General features: G+C 45.5%; 1 pseudogene; it reads left to right on the forward strand.

Annotated features, from left to right (window-relative positions):
- The first annotated feature begins 6,293 nt into the window (after window positions 1–6,293).
- LOC123428347 lies at window positions 6,294–8,741 on the forward strand (annotated as a pseudogene).
- Window positions 8,742–10,221: the final 1,480 nt, after the last annotated feature.

A 10,221-nucleotide genomic window follows, 5' to 3' on the forward strand; every position in this document is an offset into this window, starting at 1 on the left:
CGCTCTTCTTCGAATTGCCCTTCTTGCCTTTGCCGTTTCTCTTGAAACTAGTGGTCTTGCTCACCATCAACACTTGATGTTCTTTACGGAGTTCAGACTCTGCGACTTTCAGCATCGCAAACAACTCGCCGGGAGACTTGTTCATCCCTTGCATGTTGTAGTTCAACACAAAGCTTTTATAGCTTGGCGGCAGTGATTGGAGGATTCTGTCAGTGATAGCTTCTTGCGGGAGTTCAATCCCCGGTTCAGCTAGACGGTTTGAGTACCCAGACATTTTGAGCACATGTTCACTGACAGACGAGTTTTCCTCCATCTTGCAAGCATAGAATTTATCGGAGGTCTCATACCTCTCGATCCGGGCGTTCTTCTGAAAGATGAACTTCAACTCCTGGAAAATCTCAAATGCTCCATGACGCTCAAAGCGACGTTGAAGTCCCGGTTCTAAGCCATACAAGACTGCACATTGAACTATTGAGTAGTCCTCCTTACGCGCTAACCAAGCGTTCTTAACATCCTGATCAGCCGTAGCGGGTGGTTCATCTCCTAGCGCAGCATTAAGGACATAATCCTTCTTTCCAGCTTGTAAGATTAGCTTAAGATTACGAGCCCAGTCTACAAAGTTGCTTCCATCATCTTTCAACTTAGCTTTCTCTAGGAACGTATTAAAATTGAGGATGACACTTGCGTGAGCCATGATCTACAACACAAATATATTCAAAGTGGACTTAGACTATGTTCAAGATAATTAGAGTTCAACTTAATCAAATTACATGCTAAACTCCCACTCAAAAAGAACATCTCTCTAGTCATTTGAGTGGTTCATGATCCACCTACACTATCCCAAGTCCGATCATCACGTGAGTCGGGAGTAGTTTTAGTGGTAAGCATCCCTATGCTAATCATATCATCTATATGATTCATGATCGACCTTTCGGTCTCATGTGTTCCGAGGCCATGTCTGCACATGCTAGGCTTGTCAAGCTTAACCCGAGTGTTCCGCGTGCGCAACTGTTTTGCACCCGTTGTATGTGAACGTTGAGTCTATCACACCCGATCATCACGTGGTGTCTCGAAACGACGAACTGTAGCAACGGTGCACAGTCGGGGAGAACACAGTTTCGTCTTGAAATTTTAGTGAGAGATCACCTCATAATGCTACCGTCGTTCTAAGCAAAATAAGGTGCATAAAAGGATTAACATCACATGCAATTCATAAGTGACATGATATGGCCATCGTCACGTGCTTCTTGATCTCCATCACCAAAGCACCGGCACGATCTTCTTGTCACCGGCGCCGCACCATGATCTCCATCATCATGATCTCCATGAACGTGTCGCCATCGGGGTTGTCGTGCTACTTATGCAATCACTACTAAAGCTACATCCTAGCAAAATAGTAAACGCATCTGCAAGCACATATGTTAGTATAAAGACAACCCTATGGCTCCTGCGGGTTGCCGTACCATCGACGTGCAAGTCGATATTTCTATTACAACATGATCATCTCATACATCCAATATATCACATCACATCATTGGCCATATCACATCACAATCATACCCTGCAAAAACAAGTTAGACGTCCTCTAATTTTGTTCTTGCATGTTTTACGTGGTGACCAAGGGTATCTAGTAGGATCGCATCTTTCTTACGCAAACACCACAACGGAGATATATGAGTTGCTATTTAACCTCATCCAAGGACCTCCTCGGTCAAATCCGATTCAACTAAAGTTGGAGAAACCGTCACTTGCCAGTCATCTTTGAGCAAAGGGGGTTACTCGTAACGATGAAACCAGTCTCTCGTAAGCGTACGAGTAATGTCGGTCCAAGCCGCTTCAATCCAACAATACCGGGGAGTCAAGAAAAGACTAAGGAGGGCAGCAAAACGCACATCACCTGCCACAAAACCTTTTGTGTTCTACTCGAGAAGACATCTACGCATGAACCTAGCTCATGATGCCACTGTTGGGGAACGTCGCATGGGAAACAAAAATTTTCCTACGCGCACGAAGACCTATCATGGTGATGTCCATCTACGAGAGGGGATGAGTGATCTACGTACCCTTGTAGATCGTACAGCAGAAGCGATTAGAGATCGCGGTTGATGTAGTGGAACGTCCTCACGTCCCTCGATCCGCCCCGCGAACAATCCCGCGATCAGTCCCACGATCTAGTACCGAACGGACGGCACCTCCGCGTTCAGCACACGTACAGCTCGACGATGATCTCGGCCTTCTTGATCCAGCAAGAGAGACGTAGAGGTAGAAGAGTTCTCCGGCAGCGTGACGGCGCTCCGGAGGTTGGTGATGATCTTGTCTCAGCAGGGCTCCGCCCGAGCTCCGCGGAAACACGATCTAGAGGAAAAACTATGGAGGTATGTGGTCGGGCAGCCGTGAGAAAGTCGTCTCAAATCTGCCCTAAAAGCCCCATATATATAGGAGGAGGGAGGGGGACCTTGCCTTGGGGTCCAAGGGAACCCCAAGGGGTCGGCCGAGCCAGGGGGGAGGACTCTCCCCCCCCAAACCGAGTCCTACTTGGTTTGGTGGGAGGGAGTCCTTCCCCCTTCCCACTTCTTCCTCTTTTTTTTTTCTTCCTTTGATTTTTCTTCCTTGGCGCATAGGATTTGGTGGGCTGTCCCACCAGCCCACTAAGGGCTGGTGTGACCCCCACAAATACCTATGGGCTTCCCCGGAGTGGGTTGCCCCCCTCCGGTGAACTCCCGGAACCCATTCGTCATTCCCGGTACATTCCCGGCAACTCCGAAAACCTTCCGGTAATCAAATGAGGTCATCCTATATATCAATCTTCGTTTCCGGACCATTCTGGAAACCCTCGTGACGTCCGTGATCTCATCCGGGACTCCGAACAACATTCGGTAACCAACCATATAACTCAAATACGCATAAAACAACGTCGAACCTTAAGTGTGCAGACCCTGCGGGTTCGAGAACTATGTAGACATGACCCGAGAGACTCCTCGGTCAATATCCAATAGCGGGACCTGGATGCCCATATTGGATCCTACATATTCTACGAAGATCTTATCGTTTGAACCTCAGTGCCAAGGATTCGTATAATCCCGTATGTCATTCCCTTTGTCCTTCGGTATGTTACTTGCCCGAGATTCGATCGTCAGTATCCGCATACCTATTTCAATCTCGTTTACCGGCAAGTCTCTTTACTCGTTCCGTAATACAAGATCCCGCAACTTACACTAAGTTACATTGCTTGCAAGGCTTATGTGTGATGTTGTATTACCGAGTGGGCCCCGAGATACCTCTCCGTCACACGGAGTGACAAATCCCAGTCTTGATCCATACTAACTCAACTAACACCTTCGGAGATACCTGTAGAGCATCTTTATAGTCACCCAGTTACGTTGTGACGTTTGATACACACAAAGCATTCCTCCGGTGTCAGTGAGTTATATGATCTCATGGTCATAGGAATAAATACTTGACACGCAGAAAACAGTAGCAACAAAATGACACGATCAACATGCTACGTCTATTAGTTTGGGTCTAGTCCATCACGTGATTCTCCCAATGACGTGATCCAGTTATCAAGCAACAACACCTTGTTCATAATCAGAAGACACTGACTATCATCGATCAACTGGCTAGCCAACTAGAGGCATGCTAGGGACGGTGTTTTGTCTATGTATCCACACATGTAAATGAGTCTTCATTCAATACAATTATAGCATGGATAATAAACTATTATCTTGATACAGGAATTATAATAATAACTATACATTTATTATTGCCTCTAGGGCATAATTCCAACAATTTGGAGAGGGGGATCATCAGAATCAACAGGGTGAGGGGTTTCTGCTTCCTCATTATCAGCAGTGTAATAGACTAACTCTGCATCTTCAGGATAACATTCTTGCATTGCCTGGATTTGGATTTGGTTTGCTAGCTTACAAACCTTTTTATGCCCTAGGAACCATGGGTCCTTGCACTTGTAGCATATGCCTTTTAATTTTGCTTGCTGAATTACAGTAGCATTTGAACTAGAAGGTTGTTTTCCAGGATCAAACTGGGTTTGCCTCCTAACTGCCTGGTTCAGATAGGGTAGGGGAGGTTTCTTAGCTAGTTGTGCCTGCTCCATTCTTCTAGCTAACCAAATAGCTTTCTGCAGATCAGGTGGTTCATGACACTGAACATGATGCTGAATGTTGTCACATAGGCCATCAATGAAACTAGCTTTATAGTAATCCTGTGGTAATGCAGGGTTATCTCTTCTAATCAAGTTCATGGACTGTTCAAACTTCAACACATAGTCATATATAGTCCCAGTTTGATTAAGTGCATGAAATGTTGTGACATTGTCACATACTGAAGTTTCAGAGAACCTATCACCAAGCATTCTGCAGAACCTATACCAAGGCAGGGTGTTTGCTATTATCCATGTTCCTCTCCACCACTCAATTGCAGGACCAGTTAGGTAAGTCACTGCAATTTTAGTTTTTTTGTTCTAAGGGAGTTCTAGCAGCTTCAAAGTACATCTCATAGTTTGTATCCATGAGTCGGTGTTGGTACCATCAAACTCAGGTATATTATGCTTGGGAGGTTTCACCAGTGTGTGCACTCTCCTGTTATCCTGGGCCCAGTCCCTGTTTGCAATACCAAACCTCCTGTCAAGGTGAGCATTTAGTCCATCTCCTTGTTCCTGCTCCACATTAATCACCTGTTGGCCAGGTCCCACTTGATGAGAAGCACCTTGATTTTTGACCTCAACATTTGCTTGCTTGTTCTCAACAAAGTGTGGATGTCTGTAGGGAAGCTTGTGAGTACCATCCAAGTTAAGCTCCTTACCAGTGGTTTTGTCCACCAAGGTAGCAGAACCTACAGTAGCAGGGGACTCTTGTGCCTCCTGGAATTTGTTCACAGTGCCTTGCGGAGTGCGAGCAATGGTGCTGGCTTGGGGAATATCCTGAGGGTTGAGTTGCACTTCCCTTGGTTTGGGAAAACCAGAGATGAAAGTGGACAAGGAACCCTGCAAGTCACCAAGGGTCTTCTGCAGAGACTGAAAGTTTTCATGCACAAAGTCTCTAAACTCATCAAACTCTAGCCTATCCTGCTCTCTGTTTTTCTGGAGCATCTAGACATCGAGTTGGAGTGAGGTGAACTCCAGCTGATCCGTGGAAGAGGAGTTCGAAGGTCCTACCATCTTTTTCATGAGGGAACGCAGAGAGGGTTTATAGTTGACGGTGAGTCAAGTACCTCGTTATGGTGACGAACAAGCACAAGGAGAGGAATTTTACCACGGCCAAAGCTGCAACCCGAACTTTTTGCTGTTTGTCCTGCCGCCGCCAACACCGCCGCCGTCGCCGCGCCACCGGAATACACCGGATCCGGGAGGGTGGTGGGATTTTACTGCGCAAGCAGAGAGCTTTTGCAACCACTAACCTGACCAGACCTGTACAGAATGATCGCCGCCACCAGCGCCACCAGAGTATCACCGCCGCCGTGAACGGGAGGGAGGGAGAGGGATTTTACTGCTCGTCCCACAACATCTCCGCTACGATATCTAGCACGCCGCCGAGGAGAGACTCGCTCTGATTACCATTGTCAAACTCTGCTAGTCTGAAGAACTAAACACACTGGAATTGCACTTGAACTAGCCAACTTTACTCACGAATTTAAGGAAGTAGCCGGAGTTATATTACAAGGGGGCCAACCAGGAACACTGGCGGCACAATAGGGAGAAACCTAGAAGAAAGACATGCCCTGATAGAGCTGGATTCATGGCTTATATAGCGTTACAAAAGCGAGAGGGACGGTAAAGCTAACGAAAACGAAAATGAAAAAAGTGCCGGAAGAACGACAGTGATGCGCGACGCTGTGATCGCCGTTCGATCGAGGATCAACGGTTGTCAGGGCCTTTTCCATCAGCGAAGCGGTACGGAGGCCTGGGATGAGTTGGATCCTTGATGGATGGCCATGGCTGCTTCCCGCCAACTTCTTCCTTTGAAAACATTGACTGAACCTGGATTCAGACACTTGGGTCCTGACAATTGTCCTTTCGTTTCATCTAGGCGCATCCGCGCATTCATAGTTGCTTCATTAAAACTGGAATTTTATTTACGGGAAAGTTATCAAGTTTGTATCTTCTGGACTACATTAAAATGGAATCTTGTAGACTGAATCAAAAGGGCTTCTTTCACGTTTGCAATTATTTTGTGGAAAAAGTATTTCAAGTTTGATCTCTTCGACAAAAAAATTACATCCATGAGAATATCAAAAGTGTGTTTTCGCGACTAGTGTGAAATCAACTTTGATTTGTAATGCAGAAGGACAACAGAGATGATAGAATCAACACCTTGCCCAGCGACGTTCTGGTCAACATTCTTGACCGACTCGATGTCCGTGAAGCTGTGAGAACCAGCATCCTCTCCAGACGGTGGAGTCGGCTCTCTTGCAAGCTCTCACGACTTATCATAAATGCTCAGCCTGATGGTGTGTCTTGCTCCAACATCTCTGATGGTGACTTCGTTCGGATCAATGCAGCTGTTGTTGAAGCGACAAAGAGCTTACTGACCCGCAGATATCCTGGCGAAGACACCATCCACCTCCTCACTACCACGTTCTACTTGAGAGGTGATGTCCCCATATCCATTGGACATGCTGTTGGCAGCGCCATGACGACACACAACATTGAGAAAGCCGAATTCACTGTTTTGACAGTGAAGAAACGCCGACAGTGCACTCTTGATGATGTGTTGAACTACGGGTCACAGTTTGTGTCATTTTTTAATGAGTGTCTGAACGCATTTACTGGCTTGACGCGCCTCTACATGGAGAATTTGAGATTTGCTGAATCTGACTTCGTCTCCAACATCTTCGTCACTTGCAAGCGATTAAAATATTTAGGTTTTCTCAATTGCGACACAGAGAATCATTTAACACTCCAGGTTGAACACGCTCAACTCAGTGAGCTCATTATGGTCAATTGCCGTTTTTACAAAGTCAAACTCAAGTAGCTCCCAAGACTCACCCGGACAATGTTCACATGTTGGATGGCTTTTGAAGAACCACCACTGTCATTTGGTCATGTCCCACTGCTCGAGTTTTTGAACCTCACAAATATTGGACTTAGTCGGCACAAAATGGTCATATTAAGTACATTACTTTGTGAGACACACATACAAGAACTGCGGTTGGGGTTTAAATGCGAAAAGGTATGTCAGGATGATTGCTTTGTACCGTCTTCACTTGTTCTCCACTCATCGTATTATGTGTATTCTTTTAAAGAACATCATATTATGTGTTTATTATTGCAGATTTGGGTTCAACCAGAGTGTCTGAGCGAAAGGCTGGCATCTGCGTTCCACAGACTAAGGATTGTCAGTCTAGTTAGCATTCCTGAAGGGTCTGATCTCACGTGGACAATTTTCATTCTGGAAGCTGCGCCATCACTTGAAGAGTTGTACATGTCGGTATGTTCTTACCTAAATCCACTTGTTCTTTTTCTATGGGTTACTCTACTACATGATGGTACCTAGAGCTTGTTCTATTCTTTTTTGTTTGAGGAGTTGCTCTATTATTACCCTTGCATGGTTGCGCACACCTGTGGAGTACAGATGTCCTATGAATGACAAAACTAACCTGTTTCTTTTACCCATGCCATATATATGGTTGGAATGCAGGTAATTGATCATCCGTGTGAAATGATAATGGATAAGAAAAGGAGGATGGAATTCTCACTTAGCGAGAACAAAGGCGTCGAATGGGAATCACCTAGATCAAATTTCAAGCACCGCCGCCTTGCCAAGCTCATCATCTTTTGCTTTGTAAATTGCATGGTGAGCCATGTCAGGCGTGTCATGAAAGCAGCGGTGAATCTGAAGGATGTGTACCTGTATGATAGACTGGCATGTAGCAAGTGCACACACATGGCAGTTTTTAGGCTTCCACGGGCAAAGAAGAAGTTGAAGGCGATGAAGAAGCTGTTAGCCCAGGGCATCGAGTCAGCTCCCAGAATTCACTTGCTGACCGATTGTGAAATGGACGCTGACCATGCTGCAAGGGTTAAAGACTTATGTTCCTGAAGATAGCTGAAGGCTTTTCAGAAAATTAATGCAATAAGAGCATCTCCAACAGCCGCGCTACCCGCGGCGCGCTAAAAAACAGTTTACAGCGCGCCGTTTGCCTGTTTTGGCGCGGCGACCAGCGCTGGCTCCAGCAGGCGCGCTAAAATGCACCGCCCACGCGTAGCTTCAGCAGGGGCGCTAAAATGCAGCGTGCGCGAGCAGCCGATGCTTGCCATATGTTGCATTTTTGACACATTTTGAATACAAAATGAATTTCAAACAAGTGAGCTCGCCGGCGCTTCGGTAGCCGTCGCAGTCGTCGCACGCCCTGCAAGTTTCTTCCTCGACAGCTTGGAGGAGCCGGAGCCGTCCGCCGCATTGTTCTCCTTCACGGAAACCTTGCCCTACTTCGGCCGCGCCACATTTGGGAGCTTCAAGAAGGGGGCACGTGGCCTCACGGCGGGCGCCGAAGAGGCCACCCGCCGCCGAGGTCATCCGTGGCGCCATGAAAAGGCCGCGCGCGACGCCGGTGCTTGGAGGAGCGCCGGCGGAGGCGAAGCCAAAGCGCCCCGCGCTATGGTTTGCGGCGACGGCGGCGGCCGCCGCGGAGGGGTCACGGGTGTAGGAAGGGGTGAGGGGGTGCCGGCGGGGGCGTCCATCGGGTCAGTTCGCCGGCGACGGTGCGCGGCGGGGCGAAGGTGACGCGGTGGGGAGAGTGCGGCGCGAGCGCTCGAGTGTGCAGGGCGCGAAAGCGGCGCACCAAATAAGCAGTGAGGGTGACGATTCGGACAACGGGTGTACTCTATATGCCGCGCGCGCGTTTATCACACGTTCGTTGGAGCATCTTTTGCTATTGCGCGCGCGTTAAAAAGATGAATTTTGCGGTGCGGTGCTATTTTAACGCGGCTGTTGGAGATGTTCTAACTGTCAGTTGAAATACTCTATGACTTGTCTGGCTCTTGCTTGATCTGCGTCTTTACTCAAAACCAGTTGGAAGTAGCAAAATAAGAATTACTCAATCCTGTTGTACCATAAGTAAATTTTAGGACAAGGTTTGTATTTTGATTTTGATGCTATGCTATATATGATGTGTTATTGTTTAATCGCGTTGGTGATGAGTTCATGAGTTGATACGGTCGTATGAGATCTGAAAGCTGAACCATACATTTGGTCAGCAAATGGAACCTAAAGCATTTGCAGTGAGGGCTCCAGGTGTAGTAATAAGGATTTTTGTTTTTTTTAATACTAGTAAACATGCCTGTGTGTTGTAATGGAAAAAAACCGACACTCATATATGCACTCGACGATACCAACAAATCATTTGAAATCTTTCATGGTGTCATAGGAGAAATTCAACACTTATATACACACTCGACGATACCAACAAATCATTTGAAATCTTTTATGATGCCATAAGAGAAACAACATGATATAGTGTTGTGCACAAACATAAAAATGGAATGATTTTCTAAGTGTACTACAGTTGTGTCCACTTTAGTAGACAACAAAGGTATAATGTCGGTATCAATTCATGACCTTGTTGTGTTTCTCCTTAGTGGACTGAAAATAGCAAAGTACTCTATAATACTCAATGATAACATGTGCATACGAGCATTATTTCTTTCTTGTTGATATATGTGTTTGCAATTGTAATCCAAATCAAGACTTAAATGGTTCAAACATATTAGGTATCTACATAAAAAACAATCAACCTCCAAGAGTATGCATAATGAATATGCATTTCCAAAATATTCCATATAAAAAAGTATTAATTAAGGGTGCAACATAAACATAATTGTAGACATGATTAACATAAAAGATAATATCTTATTTGGTATCTACAATTTGTTTTGAGTTATTTCCGTATGTAACATTATAAGTTTTGACTTAGGGTTTAAAAGATATGAATATTTAAAAAATATTTGAATCTACAATTTTTTTTCGGTATGTAACATTACAAATTTATAGTTAGAGTTTGAAAAATATGAATATTTAAAAATATATTTAAATCTATAAAAAATAGATTAAAAAATAGCCGGACCAAAATTGAAACAATGTATAGCCCGCTCTACTAAGATCACACTTGGTCAAAGTAGCTCTATGTTACGCCTACCTGAAATTATGAAGAAAATACAGAAAAGGGGGGAGAAGTGGGGTTCGAGCTTGGTTCTCCCATGGCTTG

This window comes from Hordeum vulgare, chromosome 2H (assembly GCF_904849725.1).
Source record: "Hordeum vulgare subsp. vulgare chromosome 2H, MorexV3_pseudomolecules_assembly, whole genome shotgun sequence".
In the NCBI taxonomy this organism is placed as follows: Eukaryota; Viridiplantae; Streptophyta; class Magnoliopsida; order Poales; family Poaceae; genus Hordeum; species Hordeum vulgare.